This window comes from Rutidosis leptorrhynchoides, chromosome 10 (assembly GCF_046630445.1).
Source record: "Rutidosis leptorrhynchoides isolate AG116_Rl617_1_P2 chromosome 10, CSIRO_AGI_Rlap_v1, whole genome shotgun sequence".
Taxonomy (NCBI): Eukaryota; Viridiplantae; Streptophyta; class Magnoliopsida; order Asterales; family Asteraceae; genus Rutidosis; species Rutidosis leptorrhynchoides.
In genome coordinates this window covers 104738938-104758313 of record NC_092342.1, presented here as the reverse complement: position 1 = coordinate 104758313, position 19376 = coordinate 104738938, and the positions used below count along the sequence as shown (strand labels likewise).

Genomic DNA, 19376 nt, shown 5'->3' with positions numbered 1-19376 from the left:
TATTAACGACGATAATAATAATCATTTTTAATAATAATACCAAATTTTAATTGACTATAACTTCTAATTCGTTCATCGAAACCATTCGATATCTAAATGAAAAGTTCTTAATTTTTCGCTAGCTTTCCAACGACATGCATAACTTATACCTTATCTCAATCGCATATGTAACTAATTCAAGATTCAACATAATCAAAAGTACAAGCATGCATAATCCTATATTCTCGAGCACTAGTTAGGGATACACTATTAATATGTAAAAATTAAATTATAAGTGCTTACGTATCAATATTGAGATTCAATATTGCAGGAAAGGTACGTAGACGCAACGGAGATGATAAACACTAAATTGACCTCACGAGCATACCCATGAACCATACCCATCACCTCCATAGCTATAACCCATAATTTCCTTAGTCATATCCCACTCGTAAAACTCATTTTTAAATTAACCAATCAACACTCCGTCGTAGTATTTTATGTATAAATACTAATAATATCACTCCTAATACTACTAATAATAATCATATGATTAATAATAATAATAATAATAATAATAATAATAATAATAATAATAATAATAATAATAATAATAATAATTAATATATATATATATATATATATATATATATATATATATATATATATATATATATATATATATATATATATATATATATATATATATATATTTTTGAGAGATCGAGAGATTTTGTGAATGTACACTGAACCGAACTCGACTAATTTATATCATCTTTGCCCACCAACTACACCATGCGATCGCATGGGTTTAGTGTGGTTAGGCCATGCGATCGCATGGCACACCCATCCAGCTCATATCCAGCTTGCTAAGGCTGCAAACACACGAATTATAAATATAATTATATAATATATATTTAATCTATAATTATTTATATAATATATCATATTTACGAGCATGGTAAAAATGTAATTTTTGTTCCAAAGTCTCGTACGTTGTCACTCGACTCATGTCCCGCTTTCGATTTTTTGAATGACGTTTCGTACACTGAGAAAACTAGCCTTTTACGTTTAGTGACTCGTACCCTTATCAAATATATTCTTCAATCATTAACAAACAATATTACACGAAGTATAACTTATGCATTTGAGTGTTGTGGTCATTTGCTTCTATAAATCAAAGTCTCGTTTGCTTATTAAAATACGTTTAATAATATTGAAACGTTTTAAATTATACATTAACGCGTTTGTAAAATCTATATATATTCTTACTTAAGAATATAATTTTGTATATCTTATAAATAATTGAAATATCTATCTAATTATATTTCAAGGTTCAAAACGTTTAAGTAATAGAAAATATTATATCGTATCACGTTTTACGTTTTTGAAACAATATATATATATATATATATATATATATATATATATATATATATATATATATATATATGTAATTTATGATACAAAGCTTTAATTAAGTTTCTTAAAACTTATGAATAATTTATTTTATAAAATGTTTCACTAATAAAGTTCTTTAAAAATTGTTTTTGTACGTTTGAAACAATATTAAATAAATATGAAAACTTTGTTTTCCAAACTAAGTATATTTAAGAATCATTTTACTAAAAATATTATATTAGAAGAAGTTGTTATATCGTAAAACATTTTAGAGAAGTAAGATTAAATATACTTTTCATAGGTTTCAAGTTTTTAACGTTTGTTGGTGCAACGTGATATAAAGTCCAAAGGTTAGACAAACGTACGAAATCACCTTAATGTAAAATGTCGATACCCAATGTCTAAGTTATTTACATTCCACATTCCAACTTTAAAATGATAGTCATAATAGTTATCTTATTAACATCACGAGGAAAATGTTGTAAGGTATGAATTGAAAATCAAATAGGAATCTTCACTAACTCTTGCCTAGTTCTCGTTAGTTGACACTTTGTTCTTATTTGTAAAATCACTTTACCATTTTCGGAATATGGTTAAAAAGGAAAAGTTTCCTAAATCAAAGTGGACCTCTGATAATGCTAAAAATAAACATATATTTCATAGCATTATCCCTCAAGAAAGACAAGCTTTTAGTTGCAACTGTTCTATTTACAAGTGATATTCGTTTAAATAATAAAAGGTGAAGACAAAAGACAGATTCGACAAATTGAAGACGCAAACGACCAAAAATCTCAAAAGTACAAAATACAATCAAAGAGGTTCCAATTATTGATAAGAAACGTCTCAAAATTACAAGAGTACAAGATTCAAAACGCAAAGTACAAGATATTAAATTGTACGCAAGGACGTTCGAAAATCCGGAACCGGGACCAGAGTCAACTCTCAACGCTCGACGCAACGGACTAAAAATTACAAGTTGACTATGCACATAAATATAATATAATATTTAAATAATTCTTATAATTATTTATATATTATATTTATTTAATTAAAATGTCGACAAACAAGAAAACAAGGATTTTGAGCTGTCACCTACCACCATGCGATCGCATGGCCTGGAGGCAAAAAAGCCATGCGATTGCATGGCCAACTTTTTCAGCTCACAAGGCCTATAAAACACGAGCTCTGGTGTACCATATATCCATATATCTTTCTCTCTATCTCGTAATCATATATATATATATATATATATATATATATATATATATATATATATATATATATATATATTATAATTTTAATTTTAATTCTAATAATAAGGGTATGTTAGCGAATGTTGAAAGGGTGTAAGTCAAAATTCTGTCCGTGTAACGCTACGCTATTTTTAATCATTGTAAGTTATGTTCAACCTTTTTAATTTAATGTCTCGTAGCTAAGTTATTATTATGCTTATTTAATCCGAAGTAATCATGATGTTGGGCTAAAAATATTAAAATTGGGTAATTGGGCTTTGTACCATAATTGGGGTTTGGACAAAAAGAACGACACTTGTGGAAATTAGACTATGGCCTATTAATGGGATTTATACTTGTTTAACTAAATGATAATTTGTTAATTTTAATATAAAGATTTACAATTGGACGTCCCTATAAATAACCATATACACTCGATCGGACACGATGGGCGGGATATTTATATGTACAAATAATCGTTCATTTAACCGGACACGGGAATGGATTAATAGTCACTAGAATTATTAAAATAGGGGTGAAATTATGTACAAGGACACTTGGCATAATTGATAACAAAGTATTAAAACCTTGGGTTACACGCAGTCGATAACCTGGTGTAATTATTAAACAAAGTATTAAAATCTTGCTACAGTTTAAGTCCCCAATTAGTTGGAATATTTAACTTCGGGTATAAGGATAATTTGACGAGGATACTCGCACTTTATATTTATGACTGATGGACTGTTATGGACAAAAACCAGACGGACATATTAAACAATCCAGGACAAAGGACAATTAACCTATGGGCATAAAACTAAAATCAACACGTCAAACATCATGATTACGGAAGTTTAAATAAGCATAATTCTTTTATTTCATATTTAATTTCCTTTATTTTATATTTAATTGCACTTCTAATTGTCGCACTTTAATTTATTATTATTGTATTTAATTGCACTTTTAATTATCGTACTTTTTAATTATTGTATTTTATTTCATCGCACTTTTATTTATCGCAATTTCATTATTGTTATTTACTTTACGCTTTAAATTAAGTTATATTTATTTTTATTATTTTACATTAGGTTTTAACTGCGACTAAAGGTGTAAAATCGACAAACCGGTCATTAAACGGTAAAAACCCCCTTTATAATAATAATATTACTTATATATATTTGTATTTTTATAAAATAAAACTAATATAGCGTTAAGCTTTGTTTAAAGATTTTTCCATGTGGAACGAACCGGACTTACTAAAAACTACACTATTGTACGATTAGGTACACTGCCTATAAGTGTTGTAGCAAGGTTTAACTATATCCATTCTATAAATAAATAAATATCTTGTGTAAAATTGTATCATATTTAATAGTTTTTCCTGTAAAAATATAAGCTATTTTATATACACCTCGCATAACATCAAGTATTTTTGGCGCCGCTGCCGGGGACAGCCGAAGCGAAACGCTATATATAAAAAAATATTTTTATTTTTCAGTTTACTTTTATAAAAAAAATACGCTTTTGTAAAAATACGTTTTAAATATTCGAAAATATAAAAAGAAAAACAAAAATATAAATATTTTTAAGAGTTTGTAAGTTCTATAAAAGTTTCTTTATCTTTATTTTATAAAAATATAAGTTTTATTTAATTTATATAAATATATTTTTAAAACAGAAAAAATAAACACAAAAAAAAAGAAAAAAAAATATATAAAAACAATCGAGTCCACGTACTGTAGCAGCCCAGTGTCTGGCCCGAAACCCTAGCCCATGCGATCGCATGGCCGGGTAACTAAGAACTCATGCGATCGCATGAGCTCTGCAGACACGCCAGAATTGATGGAAATTAGCATTTATTACGGATAATAATTATTATTATTTAACTTAAAACCCTAATTAGGGTTGTATTTTTTATTATTTAGTTTTAGTTTTTATATTTAATTTGTATTATTTAGTTTAATTAGTTTAATTAATTTATAAAATTAATAGTTTTATAAAATAAATAATATAAAAATAATATTTTTATAAAAATTATAATTTTTTTACAACTTTTAATATATTTTTATATTTTGTATCTTTTTAATTGTTTTAGCGTAATTTTTGTATTTTTCGCTCGTATTTAGTTTTAAGATATAATTTTTTCCATAGTTATTTTTATATCTAGAATTTTAGGCTTTGCTGTAAAATCCCTTAAGTGCTTTTTCTTTAGACTAAGATCTAGGTGCTTTAGAATTTTGCGACGCCTTTTTAAGTTTTAGTTCCTTTTTAAGATATTGCCATTTGGGATATAGTTTTACTTGTAAGCTTTAATATTTTTAGACGCAACTTTTAGTTTTTAGTTTTTAATTAATTTTTAAGTTTCAACGCGCTACTTTCTTATTTTTATTTTTCGACGCCTTTTACCTATGTATCAATTATCACTCCAATTAGTAATCTCAATTTGCAATTTTAATTTTAAGTTAGTGATAGTAATAAGGTTGGGTTAGTCGAGTGTTTTTAAAATTTTATAAGTCGCTCTTTTTCTTTTCTTTTTCGACCTTTTTCGACGCGCTCTTTTTCTTTCTTATTTCTCGCTATTCTAGTTTTAGGACATAGATTTTTATTCTACTTCTTATCTAAATTTCTTAAAATTACGAAAATTTATTTTAAGTGGTTAAATTGATAGACATCAAAATTTTCTGGTTCGTAGTAATAGTTGGATTTGTACGTGGACCGGGTTATTGGAGCCAAATAGTACTCAATTATATTGAGACCAAACGAATCCTGCCCCTCTGCTGCATCTTTTGGCTATTCGAAACGTGGGCAAAATCAGAAAAGTCTATTAATTGGATAACTTATATAATTTTTCTTTCCTTTTAAAAACTAATAGGATATTCAGTGAATGCACCGAGCAAGACGTTCACCACCTTTTGTACGTTCACCACCTGTAACTAGATCAAGACATTTAGCAAATATTACCGCCGTTGATTTTTCTTTAGAATCGTTATCCAGTCGACCAAGTACTCCAATTCAAATTTCCGATAATCCATTTTTTGAACCCGACCTCACAATTGAGAATCCGGAAAATATTCAGGGACGATTCATAGATCCTGAACCATTAATTTTTCCTCCGGAACCACCAATCATTCAAACATAGATTGTTGAGGAACGAACCATTAAATCAGAATCCTTTAGTGATTCAGATTCAACAAATTCAATCATGGAAAATCTAGAACCTTTAAGTATGGAAGACCGAATGAAAGCTAAACGCACTGGCCAAGGTCACGTAATTACTCATCCAGACATTAATGCGCCAGATTATTAAATCAAAGGACAAATTCTACACATGGTGACTAATCAATGCCAATTTAGTGGTGCACCGAAGGAAGAACCAAATGAACATCTTCGTACCTTTAATAGGATCTGCACACTATTTAAAATAAGAGAAGTAGAGGATGAACAGATATATCTCATGTTATTTCCCTGGACTTTAAAGGGAGAAGCCAAAGATTGGTTGGAATCGTTACCTGAAGGGGCGATTGACACATGGGACGTTTTAGTTGAAAAATTTCTTAAACAATTCTTTCCGGTATCTAAAGCCGTAAGACTTCAAGGAGAAATTGTTACGTTCATAGAGAAACCAAATGAAACTCTATATGAGGCTTGGACCAGATTTGGAAAGTTATTGAGGGGATGTCCGCAACATGGTTTAGACACCTGTCAAGTAGTACAAATATTCTACCAAGGATGCGACATCACTACAAGGAAAGACATAAATATAGCAGCTGGTGGTTCTATTATGAAGAAAACCGAAACTGATGCTTATAAAATTATTGATAACACTGCTTCCCACTCACATGAGTGGCATCAAGAAAAAGATATCGTTAGATCATCTAAAGCAGCTAGAGCCGATTCTAGCCATGACTTAGATTCCATTTCTGCAAAGATAGATGCTGTCGAGAGACGAATGGAAAAGATGACTAAAGATATCCACTCAATACGAATTAGTTGTGAGCAGTGTGGAGGACCACATTTGACAAAAGATTGTCTCAGTATTGAATTAACAATGGAACAAAGAGAGAATATTTCATACATAAACCAAAGGCCTGGAAATAATTATCAGAATAATTATCAACCGCCAAGACCGATTTACAATCAAAAACCAGAATTATAACCGAAATGTTCCATACAACAACCAACAAGGTCCTAGCAATCAACAAGTATCCAATAATACTTACAACCAGCAAAGTCCTAATTTTCAAAACAAACCACCACAAACCGATGATAAAAAGCCAAATTTAGAAGATATGATGACGAAGCTAGTTGAAACTCAAACGCAGTTTTTCATATCTCAGAAACAAACTAATGAACAAAATGCTCAAGCATTTAGAAATCAACAAGCTTCTATTCAAAATTTGGAACAAGAAGTAAGTAACCTAGCAAGGTTAATAGGTGAAAGAAAACCGGGAAGTTTACCTAGTGATACAAATGCAAACCCCCGGAATGAAACAGCTAAAGCCATTACCACAAGAAGTGGTACAACACTTAAACCACCTGAAATACCTGGAACTTCTGATGAAACTATTCCTAATCCACAAGAACCACAACCTGATCAAGATAAGGAAAAAGAACCGGTAGTTGAAAAGGTTAATGAAGATAACACAGTTAAGGCTAAACCTTATGTTAAACCATACCAACCACCACTTCCTTACCCGAGTAAAATGAAAAAAGAGAAACTTGAAGCTGAGCAATCCAAATTCTTGGATATGTTTAAACAGATAAATGTAAATCTTCCTTTCATTGATGTGATTTCAGGAATGCCTAGATATGCTAAATTTCTGAAAGATCTAATCTCAAATAGAAAGAAAATGGAAGAACTCTCGGCTGTTACTATGAATGCTAATTGTTCAGCAGTGCTGTTGAATAAGATACCAGAAAAATTATCTGATCCAGGAAGTTTCACAATTCCATATTTTCTGGGTAGTCTTAGTTCAATAGAAGCATTGGCAGACTTAGGTGCTAGTATAAATTTAATGCCGTATTCACTATACGCTAAACTAGACCTTGGAGAATTGAAACCAACAAGAATAAGCATACAACTAGCCGATCGATCAATAAAATATTCTAGAGGGATAATGGAGAACATGCTAGTTAAAGTTGGTACTTTAGTATTTCCAGTAGATTTTGTTGTTCTGGACATGGAAGAAGATTCTCAAGTTCCTCTCATATAAGGAACACCATTCTTAAACACGGCTAAAGCAATGATAGACGTGTTTAGTAAGAAATTGACCCTAAGTATAGAGGACGAGAGTGTTACCTTTTCAGTTGATAGAGCAATGCAACAACCGCAATCTGCAGATGATACATGTTATTATATTCAAACTATAGATTCACATGCAGAATTGTTAGAAGAATTTCTAGAATTACAAGGAACAGGAGAATGTTCTTTAGGAGAAGGAACTAAGCCAATTGATGAAACTGAAATGTTAGCTACACTTATGGCTAATGGATATGAACCAACAACAGAAGAAATTCAAATGCTAAAAGAAGAAGACAGATATCGATATAAATCATCGATAGAAGAACCTCCGACATTAGAGTTAAAGCCACTTCCAAACCATTTGGAATACGCTTATTTACATGGTGAATCTGAATTACCTGTAATAATATCGTCTTCTCTTACTAAAAATGAGAAATCACAACTCATTTCTGTGTTGAAAGCTCGTAAACCAGCCATTGCATGGAAGATTCATGATATTAAAGGAATAAGTCCTTCGTATTGCACACATAAAATCCTTATGGAAGAAGGTCATAAAACGTATGTGCAACGCCAATGAAGACTAAATCCTAATATGCAAGATGTTGTTAAAAAAGAAATAATTAAATTGCTAGATGCAGGTTTAATTTATCCAATTTCTGATAGTTCATGGGTAAGCTCAGTTCAATGCGTGCCTAAGAAGGGTGGCATGACTGTCATTACAAATGAGAAAAATAAGCTTATTCCTACTAGGACTGTAATGAAATGTCCCGTTCTTATTGATTAAAAACGTTCCATATTAATTGATTTCGTTGCGAGGTTTTGACCTCTATATGAGACGTTTTTCAAAGACTGCATTCCTTTTTAAAACAAACCATAACCTTTATTTCATAAATAAAGGTTTAAAAAGCTTTACGTAGATTATCAAATAATGATAATCTAAAATATCCTGTTTACACACGACCATTACATAATGGTTTACAATACAAATATGTTACATCGAAATCAGTTTCTTGAATGCAGTTTTTACACAATATCATACAAACATGGACTCCAAATCTTGTCCTTATTTTAGTATGCAACAGCGGAAGCTCTTAATATTCACCTGAGAATAAACATGCTTTAAACGTCAACAAAAATGTTGGTGAGTTATAGGTTTAACCTATATATATCAAATCGTAACAATAGACCACAAGATTTCATATTTCAATACACATCCCATACATAGAGATAAAAATCATTCATATGGTGAACACCTGGTAACCGACAATAACAAGATGCATATATAAGAATATCCCCATCATTCCGGGACACCCTTCGGATATGATATAAATTTCGAAGTACTAAAGCATCCGGTACTTTGGATGGGGTTTGTTAGGCCCAATAGATCTATCTTTAGGATTCGCGTCAATTAGGGTGTCTGTTCCCTAATTCTTAGATTACCAGACTTAATAAAAAAGGGCATATTCGATTTCGATAATTCAACCATAGAATGTAGTTTCACGTACTTGTGTCTATTTTGTAAATCATTTATAAAACCTGCATGTATTCTCATCCCAAAAATATTAGATTTTAAAAGTGGGACTATAACTCACTTTCACATATTTTTACTTCGTCGGGAAGTAAGACTTGGCCACTGTTGATTCACGAACCTATAACAATATATACATATATATTAAAGTATGTTCAAAATATATTTACAACACTTTTAATATATTTTGATGTTTTAAGTTTATTAAGTCAGCTGTCCTCGTTAGTAACCTATAACTAGTTGTCCACAGTTAGATGTACAGAAATAAATCGATAAATATTATCTTGAATCAATCCACGACCCAGTGTATACGTATCTCAGTATTGATCACAACTCAAACTATATATATTTTGGAATCAACCTCAACCCTGTATAGCTAACTCCAACATTCACATATAGAGTGTCTATGGTTGTTCCGAAATATATATAGATGTGTCGACATGATAGGTCGAAACATTGTATACGTGTCTATGGTATCTCAAGATTACATAATATACAATACAAGTTGATTAAGTTATGGTTGGAATAGATTTGTTACCAATTTTCACGTAGCTAAAATGAGAAAAATTATCCAATCTTGTTTTACCCATAACTTCTTCATTTTAAATCCGTTTTGAGTGAATCAAATTGCTATGGTTTCATATTGAACTCTATTTTATGAATCTAAACAGAAAAAGTATAGGTTTATAGTCGGAAAAATAAGTTACAAGTCATTTTTGTAAAGGTAGTCATTTCAGTCGAAGGAACGACGTCTAGATGACCATTTTAGAAAACATACTTCCACTTTGAGTTTAACCATAATTTTTGGATATAGTTTCATGTTCATAATAAAAATCATTTTCTCAGAATAACAACTTTTAAATCAAAGTTTATCATAGTTTTTAATTAACTAACCCAAAACAGCCCGCGGTGTTACTACGACGGCGTAAATCCGGTTTTACGGTGTTTTTCGTGTTTCCAGGTTTTAAATCATTAAGTTAGCATATCATATAGATATAGAACATGTGTTTAGTTGATTTTAAAAGTCAAGTTAGAAGGATTAACTTTTTTTTGCGAACAAGTTTAGAATTAACTAAACTATGTTCTAGTGATTACAAGTTTAAACCTTCGAATAAGATAGCTTTATATGTATGAATCGAATGATGTTATGAACATCATTACTACCTTAATTTCCTTGGATAAACCTACTGGAAAAGAGAAAAATGGATCTAGCTTCAATGGATCCTTGGATGGCTCGAAGTTCTTGAAGCAGAATCATGACACGAAAACAAGTTCAAGTAAGATCATCACTTGAAATAAGATTGTTATAGTTATAGAAATTGAACCAAAGTTTGAATATGATTATTACCTTGTATTAGAATGATAACCTACTGTAAGAAACAAAGATTTCTTGAGGTTGGATGATCACCTTACAAGATTGGAAGTGAGCTAGCAAACTTGAAAGTATTCTTGATTTTATGAAACTAGAACTTTTGGAATTTATGAAGAACACTTAGAACTTGAAGATAGAACTTGAGAGAGATCAATTAGATGAAGAAAATTGAAGAATGAAAGTGTTTGTAGGTGTTTTTGGTCGTTGGTGTATGGATTAGATATAAAGGATATGTAATTTTGTTTTCATGTAAATAAGTCATGAATGATTACTCATATTTTTGTAATTTTATGAGATATTTCATGCTAGTTGCCAAATGATGGTTCCCACATGTGTTAGGTGACTCACATGGGCTGCTAAGAGCTGATCATTGGAGTGTATATACCAATAGTACATACATCTAAAAGCTGTGTATTGTACGAGTACGAATACGGGTGCATACGAGTAGAATTGTTGATGAAACTGAACGAGGATGTAATTGTAAGCATTTTTGTTAAGTAGAAGTATTTTGATAAGTGTATTGAAGTCTTTCAAAAGTGTATAAATACATATTAAAACAATACATGTATATACATTTTAACTGAGTCGTTAAGTCATCGTTAGTCGTTACATGTAAGTGTTGTTTTGAAACCTTTAGGTTAACGATCTTGTTAAATGTTGTTAACCCAATGTTTATAATATCAAATGAGATTTTAAATTATTATATTATCATGATATTATCATGTATGAATATCTCTTAATATGATATATATACATTAAATGTCTTTACAACGATAATCGTTACATATATGTCTCGTTTAAAAATCATTAAGTTAGTAGTCTTGTTTTTACATATGTAGTTCATTGTTAATATACTTTATGATATGTTTTCTTATCATAGTATCATGTTAACTATATATATATATATATATCCATATATATGTCATCATATAGTTTTTACAAGTTTTAACGTTCGTGAATCACCGATCAACTTGGGTGGTCAATTGTCTATATGAAACATATTTCAATTAATCAAGTCTTAACAAGTTTGATTGCTTAACATGTTGGAAACATTTAATCATGTAAATATCAATCTCAATTAATATATATAAACATGGAAAAGTTCGGGTCACTACAGTACCTACCCGTTAAATAAATTTCGTCCCGAAATTTTAAGCTGTTGAAGGTGTTGACGAATCTTCTGGAAATAGATGCGGGTATTTCTTCTTCATCTGATCTTCACGCTCCCAGGTGAACTCAGGTCCTCTACGAGCATTCCATCGAACCTTAACAATTGGTATCTTGTTTTGCTTAAGTCTTTTAACCTCACGATCCATTATTTCGGCGGGTTCTTCGATGAATTGAAGTTTTTCGTTGATTTGGATTTCATCTAACGGAATAGTGAGATCTTCTTTAGCAAAACATTTCTTTAAATTCGAGACGTGGAAAGTGTTATGTACAGCCGCGAGTTGTTGAGGTAACTCTAGTCGGTAAGCTACTGGTCCGACACGATCAATAATCTTGAATGGTCCAATATACCTTGGATTTAATTTCCCTCGTTTACCAAATCGAACAACGCCTTTCCAAGGTGCAACTTTAAGCATGACCATCTCTCCAATTTCAAATTCTATATCTTTTCTTTTAATGTCAGCGTAGCTCTTTTCTCGACTTTGGGCGGTTTTCAACCGTTGTTGAATTTGGATGATCTTCTCGGTAGTTTCTTGTATAATCTCCGGACCCGTAATCTGTCTATCCCCCACTTCACTCCAAAAAATCGGAGACCTGCACTTTCTACCATAAAGTGCTTCAAACGGCGCCATCTCAATGCTTGAATGGTAGCTGTTGTTGTAGGAAAATTCTGCTAACGGTAGATGTCGATCCCAACTGTTTCCGAAATCAATAACACATGCTCGTAGCATGTCTTCAAGCGTTTGTATCGTCCTTTCGCTCTGCCCATCATTTTGTGGATGATAGGCAGTACTCATGTCTAGACGAGTTCCTAATGCTTGCTGTAATGTCTGCCAGAATCTTGAAATAAATCTGCCATCCCTATCAGAGATAATAGAGATTGGTATTCCATGTCTGGAGACGACTTCCTTCAAATACAGTCGTGCTAACTTCTCCATCTTGTCATCTTCTCTTATTGGTAGGAAGTGTGCTGATTTGGTGAGACGATCAACTATTACCCAAATAGTATCAAAACCACTTGCAGTCCTTGGCAATTTAGTGATGAAATCCATGGTAATGTTTTTCCATTTCCATTCCGGGATTTCGGGTTGTTGAAGTAGACCTGATGGTTTCTGATGCTCAGCTTTGACCTTAGAACACGTCAAACATTCTCCTACGTATTTAGCAACATCGGCTTTCATACCCGGCCACCAAAAATGTTTCTTGAGATCCTTGTACATCTTCCCCGTTCCAGGATGTATTGAGTATCTGGTTTTATGAGCTTCTCTAAGTACCATTTCTCTCATATCTCCAAATTTTGGTACCCAAATCCTTTCAGCCCTATACCGGGTTCCGTCTTCCCGAATATTAAGATGCTTCTCCGATCATTTGGGTATTTCATCCTTTAAATTTCCCTCTTTTAAAACTCCTTGTTGCGCCTCCTTTATTTGAGTAGTAATGTTATTATGAATCATTATATTCATAGATTTTACTCGAATGGGTTCTCTGTCCTTCCTGCTCAAGGCATCGGCTACCACATTTGCCTTCCCCGGGTGGTAACGAATCTCAAAGTCGTAATCATTCAATAATTCAATCCACCTACGCTGCCTCATATTCAGTTGTTTCTGATTAAATATGTGTTGAAGACTTTTGTGGTCGGTATATATAATACTTTTGACCCCATATAAGTAGTGCCTCCAAGTCTTTAATGCAAAAACAACCGCGCCTAATTCCAAATCATGCGTCGTATAATTTTGTTCGTGAATCTTCAATTGTCTAGACGCATAAGCAATCACCTTCGTTCGTTGCATTAATACACAACCGAGACCTTGCTTTGATGCATCACAATAAATCACAAAATCATCATTCCCTTCAGGCAATGACAATATAGGTGCCGTAGTTAGCTTTTTCTTCAATAACTGAAACGCTTTCTCTTGTTCATCATTCCATTCAAATTTCTTCCCTTTATGCGTTAATGCAGTCAAGGGTTTTGCTATTCTGGAAAAGTCTTGGATGAACCTTCTGTAGTAACCAGCTAGTCCTAAAAACTGGCGTATGTGTTTCGGAGTTTTCGGGGTTTCCCACTTTTCAACAGTTTCTATCTTTGCCGGATCCACCTTAATACCTTCTTTGTTCACTATGTGACCGAGGAATTGAACTTCTTCCAACCAAAATGCACACTTTGAAAACTTAGCGTACAATTCTTCCTTCCTCAATACTTCTAACACCTTTCTCAAATGTTCACCGTGTTCTTGGTCATTCTTTGAGTAAATAAGTATGTCATCAATGAAAACAATGACAAACTTGTCAAGGTATGGTCCACACACTCGGTTCATAAGGTCCATGAACACAGCTGGTGCATTAGTTAAACCAAACGGCATGACCATAAACTCGTAATGACCGTAACGTGTTCTGAAAGCAGTCTTTGGAATATCATCTTCTTTCACCCGCATTTGATGATACCCGGAATGTAAGTCAATCTTTGAATAAACAGACGAGCCTTGTAGTTGATCAAATAAGTCGTCGATTCTCGGTAGTGGGTAGCGGTTCTTGATGGTAAGTTTGTTCAACTCTCGGTAGTCGATACACAACCTGAATGTACCATCTTTCTTCTTGACAAACAAAACAGGAGCTCCCCACGGTGATGTGCTTGGTCGAATGAAACCACGCTCTAAAAGTTCTTGTAATTGGCTTTGCAGTTCTTCCATCTCGCTGGGTGCGAGTCTGTAAGGAGCACGAGCTATTGGTGCAGCTCCTGGTACAAGATCTATTTGAAATTCAACGGATCGATGTGGGGGTAATCCCGGTAATTCTTTCGGAAATACATCGGGAAATTCTTTTGCAATGGGAACATCATTGATGCTCTTTTCTTCAGTTTGTACTTTCTCGACGTGTGCTAGAACAGCATAGCAACCTTTTCTTATTAGTTTTTGTGCCTTCAAATTACTAATAAGATGTAGCTTCGTGTTGCCCTTTTCTCCGTACACCATTAAGGGTTTTCCTTTTTCTCGTATAATGCGAATTGCATTTTTGTAACAAACGATCTCCGCTTTCACTTCTTTCAACCAGTCCATACCGATTATCACATCAAAACTCCCTAACTCTACTGGTATCAAATCAATCTTAAATGTTTCGCTAACCAGTTTAATTTCTCGATTCCGACATATATTATCTGCTGAAATTAATTTACCATTTGCTAATTCGAGTAAAAATTTACTATCCAAAGGCGTCAATGGAAAACTTAATTTAGCACAAAAATCTCTACTCATATAGCTTCTATCCGCACCCGAATCAAATAAAACGTAAGCAGATTTATTGTCAATAAGAAACGTACCCGTAACAAGCTCCGGGTCTTCCTGTGCCTCTACCGCATTAATATTGAAAACTCTTCCACGGCCTTGTCCATTCGTGTTCTCCTGGTTCGGGCAATTTCTAATAATGTGGCCTGGTTTTCCACATTTATAACAAACTACATTGGCATAACTTGCTCCGACACTACTTGCTCCGCCATTACTCGTTTCGACACCATTTGTTCCTTTCGTTCTATTAACCCCTGGTCCGTAGACCTCACACTTCGCCGCGCTATGACCATTTCTTTTACACTTGTTGCAAAATTTGGTGCAGAACCCCGAGTGATTCTTTTCACACCTTTAGCATAGCTGCTTCTGATTGTTGTTGTTGTTGCGGTTATTATTGTTGTTGGGATGATTGTTGTAGTTGCTGTTGTTGTTGTTGTTGTTGTTGGGCCGTTTGTTGTAGTTGCGATTGATGTTGCGATTGTTGGGATAATTGTTGCGATTATTGTTGTAATTGCTGTTGTTGTTGTATTGGTGATTCTTATCACCGTTTTCCTCCCACTTTCTTTTGACTTGCTTCACATTGGCCTCTTCAGCAGTCTGTTCTTTAATTCTTTCTTCAATCTGGTTCACTAGTTTGTGAGCCATTCTACATGCCTGTTGTATGGAGGCGGGCTCGTGTGAACTTATATCTTCTTGGATTCTTTCCGGTAATCCTTTCACAAACGCGTCGATCTTCTCTTCCTCATCTTCGAATGCTCCCGGACACAATAGGCACAATTCTGTGAATCGTCTTTCGTACGTGGTAATATCAAATCCTTGGGTTCGTAACCCTCTAAGTTCTGTCTTGAGCTTATTGACCTCGGTTCTGGGACGGTACTTCTCGTTCATCAAGTGCTTGAATGCTGACCACGGTAGTGCGTACGCATCATCTTGTCCCACTTGCTCTAGATAGGTATTCCACCATGTTAACGCAGAACCTGTGAAGGTATGCGTAGCGTACTTCACTTTGTCCTCTTCAGTACACTTACTTATGGCAAACACCGATTCAACCTTCTCGGTCCACCGTTTCAATCCGATTGGTCCTTCGGTTCCATCAAATTCCAAAGGTTTGCAGGCAGTGAATTCTTTGTAGGTGCATCCTACACGATTTCCTGTACTGCTAGATCCAAGGTTATTGTTGGTATGTAGCGCAGCCTGTACTGCGGCTATGTTTGAAGCTAGAAAAGTACGGAATTCCTCTTCATTCATATTCACGGTGTGTCGAGTAGTCGGTGCCATTTCCTTCAAAATAGTTAAATGGAACAAGTTAATCATACAGAATATTAAGAGTAGTTAATAGTATTTCGTAGCATAATATGAACTCATTTATAAAAGTTTTTTCTTCATATTAGCGTTTTATAAGTTTAAATTCGGGTAGTACCTGCCCGTTAAGTTCATACTTAGTAGCTAATATACAATTCAACTACTACAATTCTATATGAAAAACTGATTATAATAATATTTCGCGTTCAAACTTTTATACAATATTTTACAAACTTACAATACCGCTTATTTTACATAAAGCATGAAATATAGCACACAATAACTTTGATACAAGATAGTTGTGAAGACAATTCTAGCTAGTACACAAGTCGTTCAGCAAAGGCAATAAAGACACGTAATTCATACGTCCAGAAACAAGTCATGCATTCTGGTTTTACTAGGACTACTTCCCATCCTTGGTCTTGTGCAACATAACCGTTATGGCCGTTGATAAGACAGTGTGTTGTAACGTCATCAAAGGGACGAGGGTTACGTAATGTCCAACAGTCCCGTAATAATCTAAAAACCTCATTTCTTACCCCAATTACCGACTCCGTCACTTGTGGAAACGTTTTGTTTAATAGTTGTAGCCCGATGTTCTTGTTCTCACTTTGGTGAGAAGCGAACATTACTAATCCGTAAGCATAACATGCTTCTTTATGTTGCATGTTAGCCACTTTTTCTAAATCACGAAGTCCAATATTCGGATATATTGAGTCAAAATAATTTCTTAACCCGTTGCGTAAAATAGCATTTGGGTTCCCCGCAATATATGCGTCAAAGTAAACACATCGTAACTTATGGGTTTCCCAATGTGATATCCCCCATCTTTCAAACGAAAGTCTCTTATAAACCAAGACATTCTTGGAACGTTCTTCGAATGTCTTACAAACTGATCTCGCCTTAAATAGTTGTGCCGAAGAATTCTGGCCGACTCTAGACAATATTTCATCAATCATGTCTCTGGGTAGGTCTCTTAAAATATTGGGTTGTCTATCCATTTTGTGTTTTTAAACTGTAAAATAGACAAGAGTTAGATTCATAAAAAAAATACTTATTAATACAAGCAATTTTTACATATATCATAAAGCATAAGAACACTATATTACATATTTTACACCACACGAATACAACTATCTTATTCCAACTCGCTCGTTTCTTCTTCTTCGGTTTTGGTTCGTTTTGCCAAGTTTCTAGGGATATATGATGTTCCCCTAATACGAGCCGTCGTTGTCCACATTGGTTTAGAAAAACCTGGTGGTTTAGAGGTTCCCGGGTCATTGTTACAACTTAAGGACTTCGGGGGTTGACGATACATATAAAGTTCATCGGGGTTGGAATTAGATTTCTCTATTTTTATGCCCTTTCCGTTATTATTTTCTTTTGCCTTTTTAAATTCGGTTGGGGTAATTTCTATAACATCATCGGAATTCTCGTCGGAATCCGATTCATCGGAGAATTGGTAATCCTCCCAATATTTTGCTTCCTTGGTGGAAACACCATTGACCATAATTAACTTTGGTCGGTTGGTTGAGGATTTTCTTTTACTTAACCGTTTTATTATTTCCCCCACCGGTTCTATTTCTTCATCCGGTTCCGATTCTTCTTCCGGTTTCGATTCTTCTTCCGGTTCCGACTCTTCTTCCGGTTCTTCTTCGGGAACTTGTGAATCAGTCCACAAATCATTCCAATTTACATTTGACTCTTCATTATTATTAGGTGAGTCAATGGAACTTGTTCTAGAGGTAGACATCTATCACATAATATCAAACACGTTAAGAGATTAATATATCACATAATATTCATATGTTAAAAATATATAGTTTCCAACAAAAATGTTAAGCAATCATTTTTAAAGAAAACACGGTCGAAGTCCAGACTCACTAATGCATCCTAACAAACTCGATAAGACACACTAATGCAAATTTTCTGGTTCTCTAAGACCAACGCTCGGATACCAACTGAAATGTCCCGTTCTTATTGATTAAAAACGTTCCATATTAATTGATTTCGTTGCGAGGTTTTGACCTCTATATGAGACGTTTTTCAAAGACTGCATTCCTTTTTAAAACAAACCATAACCTTTATTTCATAAATAAAGGTTTAAAAAGCTTTACGTAGATTATCAAATAATGATAATCTAAAATATCCTGTTTACACACGACCATTACATAATGGTTTACAATACAAATATGTTACATCGAAATCAGTTTCTTGAATGCAGTTTTTACACAATATCATACAAACATGGACTCCAAATCTTGTCCTTATTTTAGTATGCAACAGCGGAAGCTCTTAATATTCACCTGAGAATAAACATGCTTTAAACGTCAACAAAAATGTTGGTGAGTTATAGGTTTAACCTATATATATCAAATCGTAACAATAGACCACAAGATTTCATATTTCAATACACATCCCATACATAGAGATAAAAATCATTCATATGGTGAACACCTGGTAACCGACAATAACAAGATGCATATATAAGAATATCCCCATCATTCCGGGACACCCTTCGGATATGATATAAATTTCGAAGTACTAAAGCATCCGGTACTTTGGATGGGGTTTGTTAGGCCCAATAGATCTATCTTTAGGATTCGCGTCAATTAGGGTGTCTGTTCCCTAATTCTTAGATTACCAGACTTAATAAAAAAGGGCATATTCGATTTCGATAATTCAACCATAGAATGTAGTTTCACGTACTTGTGTCTATTTTGTAAATCATTTATAAAACCTGCATGTATTCTCATCCCAAAAATATTAGATTTTAAAAGTGGGACTATAACTCACTTTCACAGATTTTTACTTCGTCGGGAAGTAAGACTTGGCCACTGTTGATTCACGAACCTATAACAATATATACATATATATT

The 19376-nt window shown here is 33.4% G+C and overlaps 1 pseudogene; it reads left to right on the top strand.

The window, feature by feature from the left end:
• LOC139870514 (methylsterol monooxygenase 2-2-like) overlaps positions 1-19376 on the top strand; it is a 142011-nt pseudogene that overhangs the window by 108645 nt on the left and 13990 nt on the right.